General features: G+C 51.7%; 1 long non-coding RNA gene across 1 annotated transcript; it reads right to left on the bottom strand.

The window, feature by feature from the left end:
• Positions 1-485: 485 nt before the first annotated feature.
• LOC121666439 lies at positions 486-16758 on the bottom strand. Its single transcript, XR_006016664.1, has 2 exons — positions 16433-16758; positions 486-15229 (listed from the first exon to the last, which is right to left on the bottom strand). It is a non-coding gene; the product is annotated as an uncharacterized LOC121666439 (long non-coding RNA).
• Between the last annotated feature and the right edge of the window lie 8420 nt (positions 16759-25178).

The following is a 25178-nucleotide window of genomic DNA, read 5'->3' as shown; positions in this document are numbered from 1 at the left end:
ATGGGTTCGACCCAGGTGTGGGAGTGACCCCACCAGCCGCCACCTCAGCTGTTGCCCACCCTGGAGTGTTGGGAGATGTTTCTCATCTGATGCTGTGTTCAGTGCCAAACTCTGAGAGCAGCAATGGGCTCCCGGTCATTTTTGACCTTCATCTTCACACCACCCCTTTGTTTTATCTCCATTTCCTTCCCCACAACCTGCCAACGGGAGCCAGCGATGCTGTCCCAGCAGCTTGGAAGAGGAGACTCCAGCCCTCTCCTCCCTGCCTGGCACCAGATGTGTCAGCAGAGGGAACAGAATTGCCCATAATTAATTTATCCTCATGAAAATTCCATATCTGACTCCAACTAAGAGCTGGTGCTCAGGGTGTTGCATAACTTGGCTCTGTGAGGGAGAAGAGGGACCCACCAGTTCTGCCTCAGCAATGTGAGGTGTTCCCAGGGGTCTTGTTTACACAGGAGTGGTAAAACAAGTCCTCGACACACTTTAATGTGCTAATTGGGGGTTATTACGGCCCTTTTTATTTACGATTAGATTACGAATGTAATACTCCATCTCATTTTGCTCTGCACTAAGAGCTGTGAAAGGATGGTAATTACCTCTCGTGTAAACCTATACTTAGATAGAAAAAATGACGTGTGAAATGAAAGGCCTGAAGAAACGGCATAATCCATGTTTGCTTTGCGCAGACGTGCGGGAGACGCGCCCGCTCCGCTCCTGGAAGTGCGTGGTGTTCCTGCAGGACCCACGGCCCTGCCGTCTTCCTCCTGTCTCCTTAGTACTAAGGTGGCCCTTTTGCATGGAAATGCTGGCTGGGAGGGGATGAATAATTCATCACCAGCACACGGAGCACACTAGACAGATTTTGCCTCAATTTCCCGCCTGGTTGGAATTCTGTGTGAACCGGGCATTACTGCCAGCCCCAGAGCCTGTCACAGCATCCAGAGGAGACCAAGATGTCCAGAGAGCATTGCCTCCCTCTCCTGTTCCAACTAGGTTTAGGACTCCAATGTTTTTGGCTGTGGAGGATTTGCTGGCAAGGGCTCGTGCTGCCCCACACTCAAGATCCCCCCTGCCTTTGTCCATCTTGTTGCATGAAGTGCGTCATGCCACAGCAAGAAAGTGACCAATGGATTTGTGTTTTTAAAAAAAAAGTCCAAGTTGAAGGCTATAAAAGCCAGAGGTTGGCAAGGAGCAAGAGAAGGGATCGAGCACCCGAGTAGGCTGCGACTCCCACCCTGTGTCTACAGGAATCCAGCGTCAGCTCCCAACACTGGCAAGAGAATCACTGATCCAGCAATTCCCTCACTGCTTTCGCTGTTCTTTTCCCCCGTTTTTGATCTCCGAGGCCTCAGGGCGATAATTCTATTTTGACTGGAACAATAAGCCGAAGCTCTGGCCTGGCAGGGATGCATTGGGGTTGTTGTTTATTTTAACTGGCGGGGCTGATCCACGGGATGCTCAGCTCTCAGCCGGGTGCTGAAGGCGCAGCTCAGTTCATCCTTGTGCTCTGCTGCTCTGCAGGAAAGGTCAATATTTCCTTGGGCACAAAGTTTCTCCGAGCCTCGTGGGCCATGACAGCCACTGCTCCCAGCTCGAATGTTCGAAGGAGATTTAACAGGGACTCTGGTCCCACCACTGTCACCGCACCCCGAGGTCCTTGTGAGGGTCCGTACAGCATGAAAGCCTCAAGGGACAGGGGGGATCCCGGAGATGGAAAATCCGGTGTTTGTGTCTCCTGACGGCACCTCCATCTCCTGCTGGGAGCGATGACGGTAAGGCAGAGGGATGAGGTGGGCACTGCTGGGTCCCCTCCAGCCCCAGTGCCATGCGAACATCCTGTGGGGAGCAAGGTAGGACCCCCCTCAGCACCCATCTCGTTTTGGCAATAGCGAGACAGGGGCGCATCTCCACCGGGTTCCATCAAGAATGAAATTCCACATCAATTTGAAGGCATTTTTCCTCCTGGTTTGAAGTTTGCAGGAGACTCGCAGAGGCAGCTAATGGAGAGGTTTAAGCCTTTGCAGAGCAAAGCCTGCTGACCCAGTTAAATCACCTGTCCCCAGCATAACGAGATGTCTGCTAAACCCCTCAGCGCCACTGGGAACCACTGCAAATCCTCTCTGACAGCGTGCAGCAGCATACCAGGGATGGGACAACGGGGAAAGCGTCCCACTGGCTGTTTGCACAGCCACATCCCACCCTGCCAGGTTCAGTTTGGTCCTAGGAAGGACAGAATCCCACCAGCACGGATGCTTCAGAGCTCCACATCCCACCAGCACGCCCGCTCCTCTCCCTGCATCCTACTGGTACGTGAGCTCCAGTGCTCTGCATCCCACCAGCAGGCGAGGAGGACGCTGACAAACCAGGAGTGGACACATTGCACGTGTGACCACGCAGGGAAACATCTCTGCCAGGAGCTGCCATCATCCTCCCAAATGTTTGCATTGCAACAGATGTTCCTTTCTGCGTTTCCTTTCCCTTAAGCTTGTGGTTATTACGGAGAGGCGGAGGTGCCAGGTGGGACTGTAACTACCAAAATCAGGACTCATTCAGTGCTTTGATGACATCCATTAGCTCCAGGATGCAAGCACCAAGATTTCTGCTATTACAGCAGGTAACTCTCTGCGTCTGCAATAATCTCACTTGAAGTGCTTCTAATGGGTTCAGTTTCTGGGTTTTGGAGACCAACATCCATATGCACCTATAGCTCTGGAGCAGAAAACTACTTCCTGTGCTCTGGCTCCTGCCTGCCCAGTCTGTGTTTGCATACGCAACAATATTTTGGGGAAAAAAAAATCTCTTTTCCGCTGCCATCTGTGTGAGGATTGAGATTCCAGTGGAGGTCAGTTCAGGAGGTTTCAGCAAGAAGAAAAATGCCTACTCAGACAGAGCAAGATGGGACATTCTGTGTGGCCACTGGGAACTTGTTCCTGGATCACTGTGGGAAAAAACCCAGGGAATTGTAAGTAAAACAGAAAAAAAACACCAAACCAGTCGATTTTCAAGATGTGAAAGATGAATTTTGGGCTGTCTGGGGAATCTGTTCCCTCAAGGACTCTGTAGCTGGATAAATAGTACCAGTTTTCTCATATTTACTCAAGGAGGGAGGAGCTTGGTGCTGCCCACCAGGATCCCCAACAGCTGAATGGTGTTGGGATGATGGATGGGCTCCCAGGGAGATGCCTCTGCACTGGGCTGATTCCTCTTGAGCTGTTCAGCCCAAGCAGGAGAAGGGAATAATTCGTGGGTGTTCCTGTTTTGGAAAGTGCCTGATTTCCACGCGGCTGAGAACAGGGACTGTGGTCTGGCTGTGCAAGCAGTGCTGGGACAGAGCCAGGGAAGCAGCCTTGTTGTCCTTGGTGCAACTCTGTGGTGGATAAACAGCCCCATTTAATCTTCAGGGCCTTCGCTCAGGCACCTTTCATCAGGACTGTATTCACTTCTTTCCTTTTTTTAATGAGGGAATTTTAAATCCAAGAGGATTTGCAGCAGAAGTGAGCTACATATCCCAATTTCCGCACCCAGGAAATCAACTACTGAGTCCAATTGTTGTCAGAAACATTTACCAAAAAAAAAAAAAAAAAAAAAAAAAGAAAGAAAGAAGAAGAAGAAGAAGAAACTCAAAATCTACACAGAAGAAGAAACCCAGAGTCTTTGGTGTGAAGGGAAGAGGCGTATCTCCCTGGAGAATATGATAATTTATAATGAAACATTATCTACAGCCCCATATGTTACATTTTCTATTTATGGCTAATTTGCTTAAGCATTTCTAATGTACCCCCCAAGGGAGGACAGTTTGTCTTTGGGCAGCTGGCTAGCGCCGAGGGAAGAAATGAGGCAACGTTTCATCCGCACACGCCGGCAGCCAGGAAGCAAACAGCACCCGCTGGAAAGGTGCTTGGAGATTCCTTTGGGCAGCTGCTCCTGCAGCCACTCACTGAGGGGGTGCTGCCATGGCAGAGGGACACTGGGGTGGGAGCTGGGGGGACCTGGCCATCCTAAACATCCCATGGTCTCTGATCACTGCCGCAGCCCCCAGGCTGAGCTGCATCCACGGGCTCCAGAAGTTAACATCCTGCACTTAAAACTTCTGGTAGAAAAAACATAGAGATCAGCTTTTCCTGAGCCACAGCATCGCCCTGGCCTTTCCCATGAGGATGTCATCAGTCCTGGCTGGACCTGCTGGATGAGAAGCCAGGGAAAGGGCTGTGGCCCACCCTCCTAGAGCAGCTGGGTCAGATCCAGGAGTGGCACTGAGTGAGGGAGCCCTACCGCAGAGCAGAGCCCCGGTATGAAAGTGATGGATGCTCCTCTCAGCCTTGCTGGGAAGCTGAGGAGACCCTGGGATATAAACATGACAGTCTGTGTGCCAGTGTGACTGCTCGGCTCTTCCCAGGTGATATTCAGCTACAAAACATTTCAATCGCATCCTCAGCGATAGGGGGATAACCTGGATGACTCTGAATCACTCTCTGCATCACTAAAATATTCTCAGATCTGATCCTGGGTGTCTCAACAAGATGTTCACAAATCAGCCCAGGAAGACTTGCCCCTGCTTCTGATGTTCAAATTTTGCCCTTGAGCTCTAAGAGAGGGAAAAAAAAAGAGGTTTTGAGCTTTCCTCCTGCTATTTGACCCAGATGGCTCCTTGCAAGCACACGGAGCTCATCCGGAGCCCAGGGCGCCAGTCTTGAGCTCCCGGCAGCCACGGCCCCACGGCAGGAGAGAAATCCATTTGGCAGAAGTGAAGTTTGCCAGCGCAGCCACGGCTCATGGCGGTGACGTGATCTGACTTCAGAGTGAGGTGATGCCTCCTTCGGTGAAATTGGGGTTAAGGCCCTTCACACCAGCAGGGATGCAGAGGCACTTCCTTCCCGTGTCCCTCATTCCATCTGGGCTCGTGGCTGCGCACATGAGGGACAGCGAGATCATTAATTGATCAGCAGCATCAGTAATGAGCTCAGTCTCAGGGAACGGGTGCCAATCCCGCATTTCGACGTTGATGAGTGTGCATGAACGTGCACAATTAGCTGGAATGGTGATCCACAGTGAGGGGAGGGGGCGCAGAGCTGGTGCTGGTGGGGGTGTGTGTGTCAGGCAGGGATGCGCACTTGGGAATGAATAATCTGGCATCACCTCCTGCCTTTCCTGGGCCAATTACAGCCCCGTCCAGCTAATCAGCAGTGGAGAAGCAACTCACCTCCCTGGGTGCTCAGATGACAATTTTATGGATACTGCACACCCCTGCAACATCAATCCAGCTCCCAGCTTTGCCCAGATTATTGATTAAAAGTGTATTAACGATCGATAGCTGGACTAATTGCACGGCTGCTGTAATGGCTGCCTCTCGCAGGTCTCCACTCCTGCCACAGCCACGATGCTCCAGAGTGGTGACAGCAGCATTCCCTCTCCCTCACTCCTGGAAGCTGCACAGCTGCCTGATGTGTGGCCAGGGATCTAACATCTCCCAATACAATATCAGCCTCCCGGAGTCGATTTCAATAGCAGAAATCAAAGGGAACTATTAAAACTCATTACCATTTTTATCTCCAGTGCTGCAGATTTGCTATAATTTTATTTGAATCTGAAAGCAGATGGTATTTGCGCAGGGCACCCTTTCCTCTCCCCCTCGTTGTAAGGAATACTCAGTTGTACCCACCAGTGGCAGAGCAGCCACCACTCACTTCCCTTTCCCAGGATGGCTCTGGAGAGACGAGCAGGTTTGCAGTGCAGAGCGCGGTGGGTGGCAGCACCGCTGGGAAGTTGAACTGCAGGGAACAAAGTTCCACAATGTGGGCAAACTGTTCAGCACGTTGAAGTGCCTTAAACCGCTCGGTGGGTGCACTCGTTGGTGCCTTTCCTGTTGTCTCTGAGCTGCACAAGGATGAACAGCAAAAATGAGCTTGATTAAGCAGCTGCTGGGCTCTGGGAGCTCCCACATTCCCCAGCCTGGGCATCTCCTCAAGCAGATGCTGAAGTGGCTTCCTTTCGCCAAAAATCAAAGTTTAGCATCTGTTTTTACTGTAAACCCTGATGCTGCTTCTCCAGTCCCTTCCAGTGCCTTGGCTTGGGTGTGCTCCTGCAGGAGCTTCCTGGTACCTTGCCAAGATGTCAACAGGTGCTGAGGAGCTGCCCTGGTCTCTCTGTGCCCCTCTAAACAGACAGACCCGAACCCCACTGTGCCCAGGATGCTTCCCCAGTCCTTGGCACCGCCTCAGGCACAGGGTGCTGATGCTCAAGTGCAACGTCAAGAAACTCAACACATCCTACTGGGCTGTTGAGAGCAGCTGCTGGGAAGAAGATGATCCAATTCCCTCCTCGGAGGAGGGATGCCAGCCAGCAGCGTGCTGGAAGGAGATGGCTTGGCAAACATCACCACACAGGGATCCTGCTGGGGGCCTGCAGTGGCCGCCTGGGTCTTGCTGCCCCTCCCCACCTGGGCAGATTCATTTTCACGCTGCCCCCTCCCCGGGAGGAGCCACACGGCTCCCCTCACATCATGTGTGAGCTGAGTTTCACTGCAGCCCACGAGCTGATTAAAGTTAGAACAGTTTAACGCGATGCTGGCACTGAGTTGTCGCTCCGAGCAGCACGGAGCAGCACAGGGAGCTGGGGTGAGCGCCCCAAGCCCTTGGGAGTGCCAGGCTGGCCTGGGGCCAGCAGCAGGAGCATCCCACAGGATGCTGGAGCGCAGAGTCATCTCCAGTACCAGGGTTCCCGTGGTGACAGCAGCACCACATTTCCCACACTGCCAGAAATTACCATCAAGTGGCAGATTAACACCTACCCTTCAAGTTCCAGAAAGGGAGAGCCACACGCTGTGAGGAAAATCACCTGTAGAAGACTTTTGAGCCATTTTCCTGCACTCCCTGGCTGCAGGAAGATTCCTGCAGTCACTGCTGCCTGTGCCGTGGGACACTCAGTGCCTGACACATCCTCACAGCTCAGCCTTGGACAGGTTTCTGCCAAAACAAACTGATGGGTCAGATAGGGATTGATGGCCATTCCTTGGGAAGGCACCTGAACCCATCCATACAGGAGCAGATGCAGGCTTTCCCAAAACTCCATCTTTTCCAGTGAACTCCTACCCCCTCCCCAAGTGTTAGCATGGGAATCTAATCTTTTGCAGTGAGCAGAGGTTCCTTTTTGACAGAGAAATTAATATTCATTAGCCATCAGGAAGAAAACGCTGAGCTGTTTATCATTGCTTCATTAGATTTAGCCAAATACCAACTAAACATAATTACTTACATAAACTCCTGTGGCAGAGCTTGAAATTTGTAGCCAAAAGAGAAAATGTAAGGAAGAACAGTGGAGATTGGCCTCGGGGTCTGAGTTCACTGCTGCTCTTGGAGCAGCCGAAAACAGACACAGCTTCAAAAAGCGTCTCCCAGCCTTTGTCATCTCCTTTTCTGCTTGTTTATAGCCACTGAGAAAACACACCAGGTGGCCCCAGAAAGGAAGTGGAAGAAGAAAACATCCTCACTTGCTCTCTTTGGATGCTGTTTTACTTGGTCCACCCTTGTGGGATCACAGGAAGGCTGGACCTCCCTCCAGTCTTGGGTACGGGCCAGAGCAGGGCCAGCAGCTCCCGAGGTGCCCTGTTTGGTTTCGTGGGTGGGGAAATGCAATCTGTTCCCACACGCTTAATTAAACTAATCTAGCCTTCCCCCTCCCCTTCTGCTTCTCTTCCAATAAAAGCAGTGGCACGGGGCTGGATGGGCCCCAGCAGTGACATCCTGTTGAAGCTCTGATCTATCCCAGCCCACCACAGGACACCTTGGGATGTTCTGCAGTACATGGTTATCATCGTGGGATGCTCTCCAGCATGAGGAAGGCAGGTCACCGCCGTGGGATGTCCTCCAGGGCACGTGGAAGCCAGGTCACTGCCATGGGATGATCCCCAGCGTGAGGAAGGCAGGTCACATCTCCTCCTGCCTGTGTCCTGACCAACGTTAAACACCTTTGGCAGACACCTGAGGGGAAGCAAAGGCTCTTCTCTGCCTTTCAGATCCACTCTCTAATTACAAAGCTCGTTCATTTTAGCACCCTGCTATCCCATAATTGATGTTGGGTACCTCTCACAATGAGCCTGATTTAAATGTATACATGTTTCTCCTTCTCCTGAAACCCTGCTGGCTGTGAGACACCTAATTAACAGCAGAGCTTTCAAAGTCTCCCTAACAAATGCATCCCCGTGTTTCTGAGCACAAGGACTCTCATTAGTGAAGCTGTGCTTTGTGATTATTTATACCCCTTCTATAATTAAAAATTCTGAAAACTAATTACAATAATCCATCAGTTTTCCAACATCCCGGGACTGGAACCTTCACCTTTTTTTTGCCATTGCTTTTTTCTTTTACCCAACATTCCCTCAGGCATGGCCACCCACAAGTCCACTCCCAGGCCATGGGTGATCCCTGTTCTTCCTCTTCCCTGGGGCTCCTTCTCATGCGGCACCCACTCTTCTGATGTGATTTGCTCCGTTGTTGCCAGGATCCGTGTTTGCTTTGCCAGGCAGGAGTGGAAGCAAACAGCAGCGATCGCTCCTGGCTCCAAGAGGAGCTCCAGGGAGTGTGGAGATGCTCACACGTGTGTGCAAGGAGTGGCAGTGCCGAGGAATGGCACACGGTTACCATCCCTCTCCCAGGACCAGGTGTCCCCTGTGTGCTGCCTCTTGAGGCTCTGGACAGGTATTCCCATTGCCATGGCAACAGACAAGCTGAGCTGGGTGCTGTCACCCACAGCCCCCACTTTCCCCTCATGCCATGACCCCCCCATGGCACTTTTGGGTCCTTCAGAGCAGCACTGAAAAGGGACTGTGAAAAATGACTTTGGAATCGAGTGAGTTCCCTGGTCGGGCTGAGTCTGGGAAGTCATAATCTTAATATGAGCATCTTTAAATATCCTCACTAATGGGCTCATTCTTTAATTTCCTGAAGCAATGACAGTCTCAACAGACCCTATATCACAGCTAAGATGGGATCTGTCACTGAATGGCTGAATTATATTTCATCCTTTATTTTTATCAGCTCTGCTGACTTATTTATGACAGTTAGAGTCTCGGCTGGCTTTTGTCTGGCCTGTACTTTGCTGCTGCTCAGAGAGGAAAAAGCAATAGTTTATAAAGCCATTTTCACAGCATCCCCATAATTTTAGGCTGTGTCTGAGGCTTCATTTTGAACGAAACTCTGTAGATAAACTGTTATTCATGGCAACGCCTGCAAAGTCCTCAGCAGCCCCCAGAGAATGCTGCCTGCTCAGAACGGGCTTTCCCTCAGATTTATTTGCGAAGAACAAAGGGCAATTTTCCCATCCTGGCAGCAGCAGCCCACGTGGCAGATGCCACTCAGGGGGGTTATCTTCCAGCACGTCTTTTATTGAAAACATAATCAAATTCCAGGTTGTGTGTGGCAGGGGAGTGAGCCCTGGAGAGCACTTCCCACATGGAGCTGGCTGGGTTTGCTGTGGGTGGACGCTGCATGGCCAGTGCCAGCCACAGTTCCACCCTGGGCAGGTGGCAGAGCAGAGGGGCCCCCTCGTATTTCCCTGCCGGGCATCCTGGGGTGGTCTGTCCCACATGGCAGCAGGGCAGTTCATCCCAGTGTGAGGACAAGAAGGCGACTTCCCACTTGCCTTGTCCCTCGCCTCACTCCTCCCAGAGCCTTGCCCCTCGCAGAGCTTTGCTCCTGGCAGCACAGCCCACAGTGAGTCTCAGCCAGGCTTTAAGCATCTGGGCATTATGAGTCCGGGTGTTCCTGAGCCAACAGAGCAGTTGGCCGTGTTGTCCTGGACACATTCCCATGCTCCCTGCTCTGCTCGTGAGTTGGCTCTGGGGTCATGAGAGCCCCTGGGAGCAATGAGCATCTCCCAGCCCAGGCACTGCTGGCCCAGCTCAGCTGCTCTGTGGCACGGGATGGCTGAGTGCCATCTGCCAGCCTCACCTCGCAGGCCTGGGCCGCTCCCGGTGGGGCACAGACGAGCTGCCGGCAAATGTTGGTGACCTCCAGGCAGCCGCAGTTTGGGGACAGGGAATTTTCCAAGCAGAAGGGGAGAGCATAAAGGAGCCGGGTGAGCGGAGGCGAAGCACAGGAGCAGCTCCAAGAGCTCCTCCCAAGACCCAGCAAGTGCCAAAGTTAATACATTTAATATATTTCGTACCCGCTCTGCCAGCCATTAGGAATGTGCTTGTTTTGTCATTGCTCTGAGGCAATCACGGGAAGCGTCTGTCCTCTGAGTGCACGGGGGAAAATGAGAGTGCCCTGAGCTGGAGTGGCCAGCCAAAAATAACGCACGGCTTTATCCTTGGAAGGAAACCGGGCACTGGTTGGAGGACAGAAGCTGGGTGCAATACTTGAAGCAATGTGGCATTTCCATGTGTTAGGGGCGTGTGCGCTGTAGGAGACATGCGGGGTGCGCGTCACCAGCCCCTCGTGTGCCGTCACCCGCAGTCAGAGGAGAGCAGCTCTCCAGGAGCCACGTCCCAGTCCTGTGGCCTTCCACTGCCTCACTTCACCGCAGCTAAAACCTGGAATAGCCACAAAGCAGTGAGTGACCCGGATAAAACACTGAGGTGTCCATCTCCTGCTCGCCAGTGGATGATCCCTTAACAGTGTCTCAGCTCTGAATGCTGGGCTGGTGCTGCTGTCAGCGTGGGCTCCTTTGGGGAGCAGTGACCATGGCCTGCTGGGGAGCCTCCCAGCCCATTTCACCCATTTCCCCATCACAGCTCCAGGCCATGAGAAATTTCTCTCAGCTGTATGAATATTTAAAGTAACTTGCCGGATCTCAAGGGCTCCCCACCTCGCCTTCTTAGGGGTGGTAATGAGCTCTGAATAGGAAATTAGGAATAATTATAACCCATTCATCCCTTTAATAATGAGTCAAATAATTCCAGTGCCTGTTGGCAGAACTTGTCTGGAAGTTCTCCATCCTGTGTGATCTGAAGTGCTGCCTGAGTTAATGGCTTTACCTTACGGACTTTACAGTGCTTTTAGCTCAGAGTTAACTTTCCAGTTCCAGCGGTGACTTGAGGAATTCCCAGGCACGTCCAAGGACAGAAAGCCAAATTCTGCATTCCCAAAGCTAATATATAGAGAGACAACAACAGAAAAAAGGAGCTTATGACTAAACACTTCGGGAGCTGACGAGCAGAGCAGTATTTTAAGCTCCTGCCTGCTATCTTTGGACTGTGACTCTCTGATGACTAACAAAATATTTGCTTTTTTTCCCTTTATGGGCCTGTGATTTCACTGTCTGAATCCTGTCCTATTGACCCAAAGAGCTTCAATTTCAAAGCTATTAAAACCTAATTTTCTACACCAGGCTCCTGAGACAGACACTAACTTCCATAGAATAATTCATTTCTTTCCTCTGAAAAAAAGCAAAGAAAAAAGGGGGAAGCAAAGGACATTGGAGTGGTTGTTCAAAGGGAAGTCCAGGCCGGTGGCTGCCTGTGTTCACTGCTGATACTTCCCTCCGCAATGTCCTTCCAGAGGAGGAGCAGGAACGCTCAGATCAGCGCCTGTGGAGCAGCAGCTCTGTTTGCACAGGACAACTGCGGTTCCCTGATAACACCCAGACCCCTGCGCTGTCCTGCCATGGGCAGCACTGGCAGCCAAGGTCTGTTCTTCTGGGACAAAGCAAATTTCCAGCCACCTCTGCCTCCAAAGCGTTCGGGTTTGCTGTATCCCAGGCACTCAGCACCGGTCCACAGCTGAGCCTCACGCTCTGTGCTGTGACCAGTGGGGAAATGGGGGTGTTTTGGTGGGCTGGCTATAGCAGGGCCATGGAGCCACACTGATTCTCCCTCCTCTGCCCACCCCACGCAGGGCCTGCTTGCATGCCAGCAAACCCTAGAGCTGGTGCTGCTCTGCAGAGACGCCCTTTCGTACTCTCCATCGTGATAATGCTTTGTTGGATAAGTGCTTTTTAAACCCTACAGATAGATAGAGTATCTGGAGTGGCATTTTAAAAGAGAAAATTGAGACAAGATTCATTACAGGCACCAGTAAATGTCAAACATTTTATCAACTGTGTAAAGTGCCGTGTTAAGCTGTCTTTTCCCCCCCAAAGCTTGATTAAAACTATAAATGCCTTTTTAATATTAATATTATTCTCTTCTCTGTGCAGCTTGTTTGGTTATTTGCAGTGACAGGAATGGGATGGTTCTTGGTGGAGGAGGCAATGTGGGCATCAGGAACCCTGAGGCTCTGCTTGGTCCTGGCAGTGCAGCTGCCCACCCCACACCCTGTCCCACTGTGGGACCCCCGTCCCAGTGCCTTGTGCCCTGCCAGACTCAGCCCTGCTCCGAAATCCTCCTGCACGCATCACTCTCACACGTGGCATGGTGTCTCTAACAGGTCCCCCTCGCTAAGCTGTGTTTAATTAAAAGCTGGCTCTCTGTTGCGGGTGCTAATTAGCGCTCTTTGCTTGGAGGCGCAGACTCCATCAATATCTAAATCCATAGCTGAAACTCAGCACAATAATAAATACTGTGCTGGCTGCTTCACCAGGATCCCAAAGTTCCCACTGTGAATCTGCATGGATCCAGCTCCGGCAGCACTGAGTGGGTCACCCAAGCCAGCCCCCAGGCTGGGAAGGGTCCACGCCTTTTCCCAAAAACTCCTGGAATCTACATGAAACTTCTGCTTCAGTGAGACTTCCCTTCAGGAATTGCTGGTGTTTGCAGCCAGGAGAGCAGCCCTCCTTGGGCAGAGCCATGGGGCACACCTGACCCTCGGTGGGTCCCTGCAGGATCATTCCAGGAGCCAAGCTGTGTTTTCTGCACCAAGATATTCAGAATCAGATTTTCAAGCAAATTATTCACTATAAAAATGACTTCTGTTCCAGATGCATCCAATCTTCTTAAAGGGTGCAGCTCCCAATAGCAGAACAAACTCATGAAAAATACATGACCTGGAGCGTCTCTGGAATATTTATTTTTCCAGCAAGTCTCACTCAGGGCATCATGATGCTGCCAAGGGTGGCAGGAGTCACGGTGCCACTGTCAGGAGCTGGCACCGGTGACCACCTCTGGGGCCACCAGCTCTCACCCTGCCGGCTTTTGAGGACCAGCCAGTGCTCCTGTGTGCCACCCACAGGTACCTCACCGGGGAGCTCAGAGCTGTGTCTTGACCACAGGATAAGCCAGTAATCACTGTCCAGAGAATTCAGTGCTGGATCCACCAGTGAGGCTTTTGTGCCGGGTGGCAGCAGCTCCTGCCCTGATTGGTCACCTGGGCCAGGGGGGACAGCGGTTCCTCCGGCAGCTGCATGAGGTTGAGCCGGTGTTTGTCCTGTGCTTTTCTGATACTTTCCCTGAAAGCTGCCTTCAGCCAGGAGCTGCTCTGGCAGCTTCACCTGCCTTCCTTTCCCTAATTGCATGAATAACACTCCCCTGCTGTCGGACGGACGTGCTGGCCCTGGGAGTTAGGCTGGGTGGTGGCTTGGCAACAAGGCTATACATTCATTTTGTAGCACTTGATAGATAAACCAAAATACAGTAAACAAATTAACTCTGTGTGAGGATTAAGGCTGCCCGTGCTCAAATGAAAAGGCTCTCGCAAGCCAGAGCTTTCCGCTCGCCCGGTCCAGTGAGGGGAGTGGTGCAGGTGCCAGGAGCCGTGTCCCAGCTGCCTGGGGGAGGGAGACAGCCACAGGAGCCCAGCTGAGCCCCCAGCAGTGATGCAGTGATGGCATGGGGCTATCACTGGGAAATTGTAAAGGAATGTCAGACTCGTGCTGCTGTGTCAAATCTCCAAACTCGTCCTTAAAGAGCAGCTCTTCACCAAACACGACACCGCTCACTGCTAGAGACGTTAACGATGCTGCCCATCTGCCAGCACTAGTGCTTGGCCTCGGCTGTGCAGGCGCTGTTTGGCAGAGCCACTTAAAAAGACGGAGAGGAAAAAGGGATGCAGAGAGCGCGGGGGGAGCGCAGAGGTTGTTCTGTTGCAGTAAAACAGAGATTTAATGGTGCTGGGCGAGACCACTGTGCGCGCTGCGGGCAGTGCAGGCTGCAGGCCCGTTGCCTTCGCCTCCAAGTACTTGCCCTTCATAGATGAAGGAGCTGGTAACTGCTGTCCCCAAACAGCCTCGGTGGCTTTGGACATGGTGGTCTCCTGCCTGGCACCTGCAGGGAGCCTAAATATCTCCACTTGCACCTGAGGGGTGTCCTCAAGAGAGAAGTGCGGGATGGGAAACAGCTTCCAGGGGTAACTTCATCCCTGCATCACCTCTGATACTGACCCGTGGTTATCAAACTGAAATCCTGTGCCAAGAGCACCACTGCAGCAAGCTGGCATCAGACCTTTAAGTGCCAGAGCAAGGAGGTTATTTATTTCTCAGATATGGGCTGGCAGCAGGAGGTTCACACAAGCCCAGAGAGAAGGGAGGGTTGACAGCTCCAGCCTGGGCAGTTCTGCGGATCACCCCTGATTCCCAGTTACATAAAGCTCCTTATGCAGCAAACAATCATGTTATTAAAGGCAGAAGGACAAGGTCCGATGTAATCCAGCGACTGTGACTAACTGGATTTAAGGGCTCACTCCCACTGCTCGGTGCAGTAGCAGAAAGATCCCTCAGATCTTAAAGGAACTAATTTTGGCAAAGATCCTTGGCAGTGATTGTTCCCCTGGAGAAGGGACAAGGGCATGGAAGGAGGTTGGCGTGGTTAAGATTTTCTCCATTGGCTTTTCCAGCATCACAGTTTGAGCAGCCCACACAGGTACGGAGGTGGGTTTGTGCCTGCAGAGGTGGATCAGAGGCTTAACTCCAATTTTCCCCCAAAACCATGCCGGGGAAAACCTGGTTTATGGGGGGAGCCCCACTGTGCCCTTCTGCTTGTTTCCTCAAACTCTTTTGGGGACGACAGTGGGTTTGGTCTCTGGAGGTGATGCTTCCCACCCACACTTGGCTGGCTGCTGCTGTGACTGCTCCAGGTTTGGCTCCAGTGCCAGTGCCCTCCCACTTCCGCCCAGCCTCAGCGAGTTCTCTCTGGCTCAGCATTGGGATGAAAAGCTCTTTCTCCTTTCATCCAAGCAGGCACTGAGGGATGTCCATCATCCCCTGGGTGCTTTCCTAGAGATGAATGCATTCCCATGGTCTGTGGTGCTCTGTGTCCTCCCCGTGTCCGGAACTTCTCCAGGTTTCTGTCTCCAGGTCTGGCAGGATGAGTTGGGTGTTGGTGTTCCTGCGATGGTTTTGTTCCTGCTGTTTGTCACTCCTGGGAAGCAAAGAGTGTGATTCGGTGCCTGGTCTGAAGGGGAAAGTGGGCTTGGGGAGGGCTGTTGAGCAGGAGGCTTTGGGAACAGCCAGCGTTTATAGAACATGACAGCAGTGGCATTTGCAGATAATTTTGGATATTAAGGGAAAATAGCAGCATTTTCTTTCCCAGCTACACAAGGTATTTGTGCTGACAGCCTTCCCTGTCCCTCCTGATCCAGCACAGACTTCACTCCCAGCACTGACTCCTGAAACTGCTCATGACTTTAGTCATCCTGAGGCAGCACCAGAGGGTTTCATCCTTCCTGAGGCTCTGTCAGCCACAGTGCTGCCTTCAGCACTCCCACATCCAGAGCCCCAGTCAGAACCCACTCTGGGCACTGGTGCAGCCTCTGCTGAGGCATTTCAGCTCTGCCCTCAGCCGCACCACCCGCCCTCCCTCACCCCCATGCCCAGGCTGTGCCACGCGTTGGAGGAAAGGAGAGCAAGTGGAAACAATTGGATTGACTCCAGCACCTGCCAACCCTCCGCCTTCACTCAAGTGGAAGAGAATCTTATAATTGTGAGAGTATGCTTTAATTATATATTTGCAGAATGAGAAGTTCGGCTTTGGCGCTGACGAGGAGGCGCCTGTTAATTGCCTCATTTGATCACCCAGTGCCAGCGTGTGGCTGAAACTTCTCTGGGCTGGCACAGGCAGCACACAGGCCTGCCGAACCTGGACTTGTGGGGACAGGAGGCAGTGGGGGCATCCCAGTGGGACCAGGACAGGCGTCCTCCCTGGGAAATGCCACTGGGCTCTATTTTCCCTGGCCTTACCTGTGTTGATTAAACCACCATACGCTGGGGTGCCATATGCCATCGTTTCCTACAGCCTTTTGAAAGTGCGAAGAAAGAGACAACTGTGAGACTGGCATCGCCACGCTCAGCACCGCGGCATATGCTTTTTGGGAATACACTCAGCCCATTATCATACCGGCAACCGGTAGCAGGACATATTGCCGGGCTGTTCTGGAGGCTTCAAAGTACAAGCAGTGGCCTCTGAGCTGGCCCTTCCCAGCATGAGTTGGGATTGGGTCCCACCGGGACGGCGCCGACGCCCTGCGGCTGCACCACCCCACAAGCTGTGGGTGTTGGGGCTGCCCCTGAACTGCTGTCCCCATAACCCAGGGCACCGCGGACCCAGAAACGCAGCTCAACTCACCCACACAAATCATCCTTCCAGCTCTTGCGGTGGCGATCGCTCCTTGGCCCACGACTGCGTGAGATCTGGGGCTGGCCGTGGGCTCACCACTTCCCCCATTTCCCATTTCTCATTTTTCCTCTCTGGAAAATCCTGCAGAAGGCTTCCCGGGCTCGGAGTGCCACAGCATCCCCGCGGCGGCCGCTCAGGCCGGCTGCCTTATGTAAGCGAGGGAGGGACCTTGCAGAACTCCCTCCGTTCCGAGGCTGATTTAATTAAAAGCCAGTTTTATGGTGCCTGCGCTAATTATAACTTTTGAGCCCAGAGGGTCAAAATGAACTTGTTGCTTATAATTCTGTAATTCAAATCTGCTGCGAAGAGTTGGGATGCTCAGAAATTTTCCAAATAATTCATCTCTATAAATGTGCTTTGCTGATACGGGTTTTTTCTCACTTGAACTTTTTTTGTGCGCTCATATGCAAAGGCGACCGCCTGGGGATGTGTTCCTTGAGAAAAGTAAGGATGCTGATCCTTGAAACTATTATGCTGGTGAACAGTAATAATTATCCATGTTTTTTAATACTGCAGTGTAAGATATGCAGGCAACTGAGCACTGCGGAAGGGAAAACCGCCCCAGGGAAGCACCGAGTGCTTTTCTCTGGTGAGAGAGGTGGCAGATTCCCGTTGGGATGAGGTGTTGAGAGCAGAGGCTCCAGAATAAGCATCAGCCTGCTTCACACAGGGCAAAGAAACCACTCCTGAATTCTCTTACACCTACTTTGGAACACGCTGAGAAAACTGAAAGGAAAAATAAAAGACTAGTCTACATTCAGAGCAGGAAAGGGCAACGCGGGGTGGATTCTGGAGCAGAGACAGGTCTCCTGGGCACAAGCTGTTTTTCCTGAATGCACAGTGAAAAATTGTGGCAAACTGTCCCAGGAGTTCTTAGTTCCCTATCCAGTGATGTCAGAGCTGTTCCCATCCTACCTCACCTGCCCCAGTGGCTCTTGTTCCGGAGGGGTGAGGTGGGTGAGCAGCTTACCCGCTGCTCGACACCAGTGTTCCTGGAGCCTCAGCCTGGAGCCAGGGGGGTGGCAGCTCCAGGACTGGCAGCGGGCTCAGCCTTGGGGACTGTTGATGGAGCAGAGCAGAGGCTGGGGTAGAGAGCTCAACCCCCTCCTCACAGGAGTCCTTCCTTCCTGAGCATGAGGAGCTGGCATTCAAAAAGGGAAAACCCAGCTAGGTTTGTTGAAAAGGTTGCAATCTGTTAATAAGCAAATTGCTCACTTAATTACGTTAATGATGCTTTCACTGAGCTACTGTTACTGCCAATACAAAGGGAAAAAAAGGAGAAAAGATAAAAAATCTCCTGGATTAGCAAAGCCTCGATTACGGACAAGTGAGGGACGTGACCCTTTGTAAAGCTCCATTACTGCCCGTTGTGTGGGATCCCTTTGGTGCTCTCCTACCTGTGAAGGTCTCTGGGGAAGACGCAGCTCTCGGAGTCGGGGATTCCTGCGGCCACACGCTGGTTGGGATAACAATAAATCCCAGGGTTTCGAGGTGACCCATGAGGGCACGGCCCCATCAGCCCTTGACGATCCCACGGGAATGCTGCCATGGAGCAGCAGTGTCTCTAAGCGTATGCTTAAGCATGCTGCTAATTAGGGCTGGCGAGAACACGTGCTGTAATTACATTTTTGTGCCGTTAAAACAGCAGCTACAATTGTTGGATAAATAGACAGAGCAAAAGCAAATATGTTTGTTTCTCCCTTACCTTGTACGTTACAGGAAGAAGCACCAGCTGCCTCACAAAACATATTTGTTATTCACTCAGAACACACTTTAAAAACCGGCAATAAACAGCAAAGTCAAAATATTTGGTTTCCACGGCAAGCTGAGACTGCTGAAGGACTTGTCACGGCGTGGAAGCTGAGGAGCAGCAAGCCACAAATTTGTGGCATTAAAACAAGGAAGGAATATTTTGAAATCAAAAGGTTTTCTGTTCAGCTTGGGCTTTGACATTGAGCTGCCACGGCGTCAAGTCACATCGTTCCACGGGCATGGATCTGCACCCCATGAGGGAGCCAGCCACCTCCACATTTCCCGAGGGAACAAAGCTTTTCTGAAACCTTCCTGTTTGCTGACTCTTCACACCTAAAACACTCCAACAACCCCTTCGGTGGCTCATTTCAGCAGCATGTGGATCAATGATGACAGGAGTGGGCAGCTGGGCTTTTCCAAAGGATGCTCCTCCAAGGTGGAGCAGATGAGCACTCCTGGTCCCATAAAGGTCCCATACATTTGTGGTAATGGCACAATCTACCAGAGCAGGTTGCTCCAAGCCCCGTCCACCCTGGCCTGGAACACTTCCAGGAGTGGGGCATCAACAGCTTCTCTGGCCAAATTTTCAGGCACTTTAGAGACCCATTAGCTGGGGTGGGAGGTCTGGAGGGACCGATGGGCACCAGTGACAGCCAAGCACGTGCCATGCCCACCAGCCACCTTCCCCATGCTGGGAAGCCCAATAATCTGGTTTTCCTCAGCCCCAGAGAGAACAATCACAACATAAATATTCATCTGCTCAAGTGAAAGCAGGAGCCCTTGTTTCCTCGAGTGGAACTAACTGAAAAGCGATGATAGTTTTCTGAAAAATGCGAGATTATGTACACAGAAGCAATTACATATAAACTTATTAATTATTTAACAGCTTGTTAATGAGCGAGTTTCGGTCTCGTAGCTCAGCTGACCCACCCATTTGGGCAGCGGGAGCTCAGGGACCCAGGTGCTTTTCACGTCTTAATCGATGAGCTTGGGAGGCCACGCTCCAGGAGGGGATAGGAGAGGCCAGCTGCGGGCTGGGACCCAGCGGTGCAGCAGACCCCCTCATCTCCAGCTCCAGATGCCTGCACACAGCCTGGAAGCATTAGCTGCACTATACGCTTTTGAAATTCGCATTAAACATGTATAAATGGAAATTATTTTATTTTCTAATGCAAGCAAAAAATTTGCATTGATAGAAAACGCCTGTTCCTGGTGCAGCGCTGGTGTGCAGCACAGCCAGGGCCTCCGGCCCTCAACCTCCTGCAAGTGGAGTTTCTCACTTTCGCTGGAATTCCCAAACATCCCAAGCACTGAGATGTGTTGTCATAGTGAACTGTTTCACACTGTCAGCTGTGGGAGGGCTCAGGTCAGGTCCTGCTGCATCCTTGAGGTGTCTCCGTGGAGGTGACAGCAATGATAAGGTGGCTCCTCGATGCCCGTGTGGTGCTGCTTTCAAAAATGTTTTTCACATCCTTCTGACCCATGCCAGGATCACGATATGCTCCTGTAAATAGGTGTGGGTTGAAGTCAATGAGGTGTTTTCACTAAGCTTGGTGGAAGATCTGTGCATAATAAAAGTAAAAAGCACTAAATGCTGGGAAATGCCAACAAGAGGAGGATTGTTACCTCTGGTAAGCAGGGTGTGTACATCACCTACACACAGATCGCTTACCTGTGGGTTAATGGACATGGAACCCAAAATATTCCATGTAATTGTATATGTGGGTCCCTTTGCACGTAGGAAAAGCCCTGCCCAGCCCCAGCCTCTGTCATGCAGCAGTGGGAAGGTGACAATTCCCAGCTGTGGAGCAGGATCAGCAGGACTGTGTGAGTGGGTGCAGCAGTTGAACTCAGCTGCAGAGAAAGCTGCTCAGATGGCAGAGGGTGAGGCTTTAAATGCCCTCATCAGAGGCTGAGGTGCTCTTTGGTGCCTGCATGCCCTTGCTTTCTCTGTGTGTTTCAGAGTGGAAAGGTTTTCCATTCCTCACAGAGCCAAGTGTCCAAGCCCAGGGAAAGCTGTGTTTCTCTCTGAGTTTGCATGGAATTGATGGCAGAGAAAAAGGCAGGAATATCTCCCAGAATGAGTGATGGACTCCGGGCACACCATGTCCCTGCTCTGCCACAGAGAGCACCAGCCCTTCCCCTTGCACCTGCCTCTCAGGGACACCGTACTCCCCCAGATGGCAGCCGAGCTGCTCCTGCAGTTGAGGAAAACGCAGGAGCGGGTGAGGAATGGGCAGAACTGGTGAGCAAAGCAGTGGTGGAGTGGGGGGCATGCAGGGGGTGCAGCAGCCAGGGGGCACTCCTGTCTCTGCTGGGTCTGAGGATGCTCATTGCAGCGGCTCGGCCGCAAGGCGCCGATCGATGAGTTTGCACTTAATTCCCTTTCCTCTTCAGACGCGAGGACAATTTAAATTGAAATGTCACCTAGATTATTCAAATTTGATGTAATCTGCTTCCAGATGCCAGGCCCGCATTGACGATAATCTTTTTTCCCCCATGAGCTAATTTGCCTATTCCTAAGGGAAGCGATGCAAGGTCTGGTTAACATGACTCTGCAGAGGCTGTGTTGGGATTTGGGCAAACAAGGTTTATCGCTGGGGCTGGCAGCTCCTCCCTAACCTGCTCTGTTAAAAAGCTCTTTCAGAGGTGTTGGCAGCAGGGATTTCCACGTCTCAGTGGAAAGGCTTCCTGCAGAAGATGTGTAGGTTTAGAGGGGAAAAAGGAGTCCTATTGAATTTTTCCATTTGTGTGGCTGCTGAGGAGTTCCATTGCATTATTCATCCTGGGAACTGGGTAAACCAGGGAAGTTAAAGAGAGAAATTGCTGCTGTAAGTCGAGGTGTATTAACATGCAAATGACGTTTTTTATTCCTAACAATAGAACTGCTGGATTTTTAATTTTACACCCTGTGTGCTCAGCTCACTATGCAGACACGGGAGTCCTACGGCTCTGGCTGTCATCTTCCCTATTTCCATTGCTGTCGAGCAGCTCTCAGACCCATGATGATTTTATGGACCTGCCCTTTTCCGCTGCATCTGTTGGAGCAGGGGAAAGGATCCAGGCACCCAGGGAGTCCCTGCTCGGCCCGAGTGCCAACGTCTCTGATACAAAATCACAGAATGGCGATTTCCCCACTTGGAGATTTCATTGTGAGGTTTTCAATCACAGATTTTTTTCTTTTTCACAGACCTGAGTCACCTGCTCAGGGTAAAGGTGTCAGTGATCCATGGGACGGACGGTGTCCAGTCATGTCTGAGCTGCCCACGTGACTCTGGGGGAGGTGACAGCCAGGTCTCCCAGCCATGCTCACCAGAGGTGTCTGTTGGTATGTTTGATATCCAGCTGGAGCACCACGGTGCTTGTGCAAGGGCAAAGGCATTTCAGAGGTTTAAAGGTACACGTTGACCCTGCTGCTTGTCAGTGTGATACTCTGGAGCTCTAAAAATAGAGCATCTCTGACCGAGGAGAGATATTTTTGGAAAAGCTCGTTACTGCAGCCGATCCGTGCCGTTACTGCAGCCCCAGCTCCAGCCTTCCCCTCGTTTCCTTCTGCACATAAATTCTGTCAAGTGCCAAGAAAGAGATGCTGTGTGTCCTTGCAGGGTGGCAGCCCTGGATGATGAGCCCCCCCACTCCCAAGCTGGGGTCCCTGTCACACCTGATGGGATGTGCAGCCTGTTTGCCAGCTCTATTCACTCTCCAGGCCATCAGGTATGGCTGGGAGAGCAAACTAACGAGGTGCTTGCAATCAACTAGTCGGGCTTGAAGCAGGGGAGCGTCAGGAGATGCAATTAGTCATCGCTGCACCACAGGGAATCCTGATTTGAACCATTAGGAGTGGCTGTGCATGTGCTGAATCAAAGGGAATACCCCCAGCAGGTTATTTACCAAAATCACTGCTCCAAGCAGGCTTTGAGAGGGATTCCTACTGTAGAGGAGTGGGAAGAAGTGATGAACTCCAGCTGGAAATCTGCTCAGCAAGAGCAGGAGTATGAGGTGTATTTTTCTTTTTGTAAATGAAAAAAGAAAAATCTATTCTCTGGTCTTGGCTGCCAGCAGACAACTCCGTGATCATGATGGAAACTGTCTCAGACGGCTCTTACGAGCATTGAAATTAATACCCTCCCTCATTGGAAGCGGCACATCCAACTACTCCCTGAAAGGTGAACATTAATATTCTGATTTTCAGTCGTTAGATGCGTGCTTCAGCCTCAGAGCCGCAGAGATGGGGGATGAGGGAGGAAAACACCGCTCTGAGGTTGGGTACCCCAGTTCCATCCCCACAGCATCAGTGGAGGAACCACCTTCCGATCCTGTTGGAAAGGTTTTGCCATGATGTTCCTACATCACTTTGCTGTCTTGGAGTGTTTCCAATGTGAGAAAAAGGGAGAGGAACCTTCCTGGGTGCAGCCTCGTTATCTGTGGCATTTCAGGGCAATTTATGCCCAATATCTCACTGACTCTCTGGTAGGAAATTGTATTGTTGGTTCCGTGGCTCCTGCAGCAGCTGTGTCAGAAATATTGAAATAAATCGATCCAGCTTGGGGTTCCTGTATGATTTTATTGCTGATTTATCAATGCAGGCAAGGCACAGCATGAGTTATGCTGGCACGAGGAGGAGGGAGGTGAGGACATTGTGGCCTGGCTGCCCACACTGTCACCAAGAAAGGCTTTGGTGTCTCAGCAATCCCCACTGCCCCCATGAGGGATCCAGCTGAATTCTCTGTGCCTCAAGGTTTCCTTCTTTTGCTTTTTTAATCCCCTCCTAATTGGGGAGCCAGCAAAAGCTTAAAAAAAAAAAAAAAAAGGAAAACAAACAAAATTAATGAGCAGTGTCAGGGGAGGAAAAAAGCCTTTTCTGGCTGGAGTCCTTGGCACGGGCAGGAATTCACCGCTCCTCTTGGAGAGTGTTAAGCTGGCTGTGAGCTGCCAGTGGAGGAAGTCAAGTGAGAACCAAGTGCCTGGAAGCAGAGTTTGCCACAGCTGCCCTCTGCTCGGCTCCTGGAGCGCCTCGGCCCCAGCCGCAGGTCCTCCATGCTCTGTGCCCAGACTAAATGGCTTTTGGATCTGCAACTCATTTGTCAGTGAGAGCAGACAAGCTGTTGCTGGGACTGACAGTGTCCTCCCGGCTGCTTGGGCTCACAGGAATTCCCAGACGAGGATGAGTGCTGGCCTTGTGGCCAGCAGCAGCACTTAAACCTTCCCTGAAGACCCATCTGCAGCTGGCCCTTGGATTACAGCAGCCAGGCATCCATCCCCAGGCTGGCTGCTGTGCCCCAGCAGCAGATCCAGAAATCCCCTGGAGCATCCCACACTCTCTCCACACTCCCTGGAAGCTGTGCTGCCCGGAGCTGCTCAGTGCCGATGTTTGCCAGCAGGGACACAAGGGCTGCTGGTGCCGCAAGAGGCTGACACACTGAGCCACAAACCTGGGGGACAAGGTCCACTTGTCTGGGAAACACCAGGATCTCTACTGAGCCTTGGAGCTTCCCAGCTCCTCTGGGACCCCGGCTTCACTCAAAGCAAACACTGGCAGGTGCTTACATGGGGCAGGAGGCCGGGATGGAAATGGTAAATTCCCATTTGTGTTTATACAGAGCAGCTCCTGGTATAAACATCCTTCTCTTCCATTTCCCCTTGTGCAATCTGAGGCTCCATTTTCTTACCCTTGTGTTTGACTCTTTCTGGCTAGTGACTATTTTGGGGTTGAATTTTTGGCTTGTTCTCACTTTGGGGTGCTTTGGCTGGTTGACATCTCTTGCTGTTGGGGAACTGCTCAGTCCATACACAGAGTCTTGCCTTGTGTGCTCCTTGTGCACATCCTTCCTCCCTTTCTCCATGGGCATCCCAGCCCTCCAGAGTCATTTCTAGTCCACGGGCAAGGGATGTTTTTGCTTCTTTAGCAGCGCTCCTTTTCAGCAGAACCTTCGGATTTTGCCACAAAGTTTTAGGTAGGAAGAACAGAGTTTCCTTGCTTCAGCATGAAGTGAGGAACGCACATGGAGACATTCAATGCCTCGTAGGGATTATTAGATACAAAATGCATTGGAAAGAAAGCATACCATAAATCCCAGCCTTTCCATAAACTCTAAATCTGTTACACGTTAGACCGTAGTCTTCTGAAACAAAAGTGACTGCACCAAATAGGGAGTGTTATTGTTTAAATATTCCTGCTGGGAAATGCTGCCTGAAGAGCAGACACAGTAGCTGCCCTGATGCAGGATTTATTGGAGCAACTTGGCACCAGCCTGTTTGTAGGGAGCGGAATATGCTTGTAGAGATTATACCAGATTTACAGTGATTAATAATGGATTGGACATGGCAGACTTCAAAGGGTTCGGCTCCCGCGCAGTTCGGTGTGGGTTGAGTCACAGTAACGTTCGTTGCAGGGGTTCAATCAGCTGCCTTCCCTTGGAGAGCAGGGATTTGGGCTGGACAGCATCGGCCAAGCCCCATTCCTTGTCCCCTTGTCCCTGTGGCTTTGCGCAAGCAGCGGGATGGAGGCCGTGGCGTGCCCATGTTACACCTGGCGTGGCTGTGTGTGGAGACCAGCCCAGCTCCTGAGAGCGCCCATCCCGCTCCAGCACCCCAGCTGTGCCCTGCTTGGGGTACCCTGTGAGACCCCCAAACCCATGACTAACTGGGAACAGTGGTGCCCTTAATTACGGGATGGTTCCTCTCCAAGCCAGAGCCAGGAGCTCACCTGCCAGGAGGATGAGCAGGGATTTTGTCATCAGGCAGAGGGATTAAGTGAGCAGGGAAATGTAGGACATCCCTCTCGCTCGCAATGTGCACACACAGACCTCGAGCTATTTTTGAAGACCTTTCAGCACCCACTGTGGCCGTAACTTTCAGTATGAAATATTTGAAATCTGCTCCTTGCAGCAGGAACTCCCTCTCCCACTTTGTCCAGGGGCTCCCAGCCGTGCTGAGCATGGCA

Source organism: Corvus kubaryi, unplaced genomic scaffold (genome assembly GCF_017639235.1).
Source record: "Corvus kubaryi isolate FWS band 111438036 unplaced genomic scaffold, C.kubaryi_AGA036_p1.0 37352, whole genome shotgun sequence".
In the NCBI taxonomy this organism is placed as follows: Eukaryota; Metazoa; Chordata; class Aves; order Passeriformes; family Corvidae; genus Corvus; species Corvus kubaryi.
The sequence above is the reverse complement of the archived record's forward strand: the minus strand, read 5'-3'. Positions and strand labels throughout refer to the sequence as shown.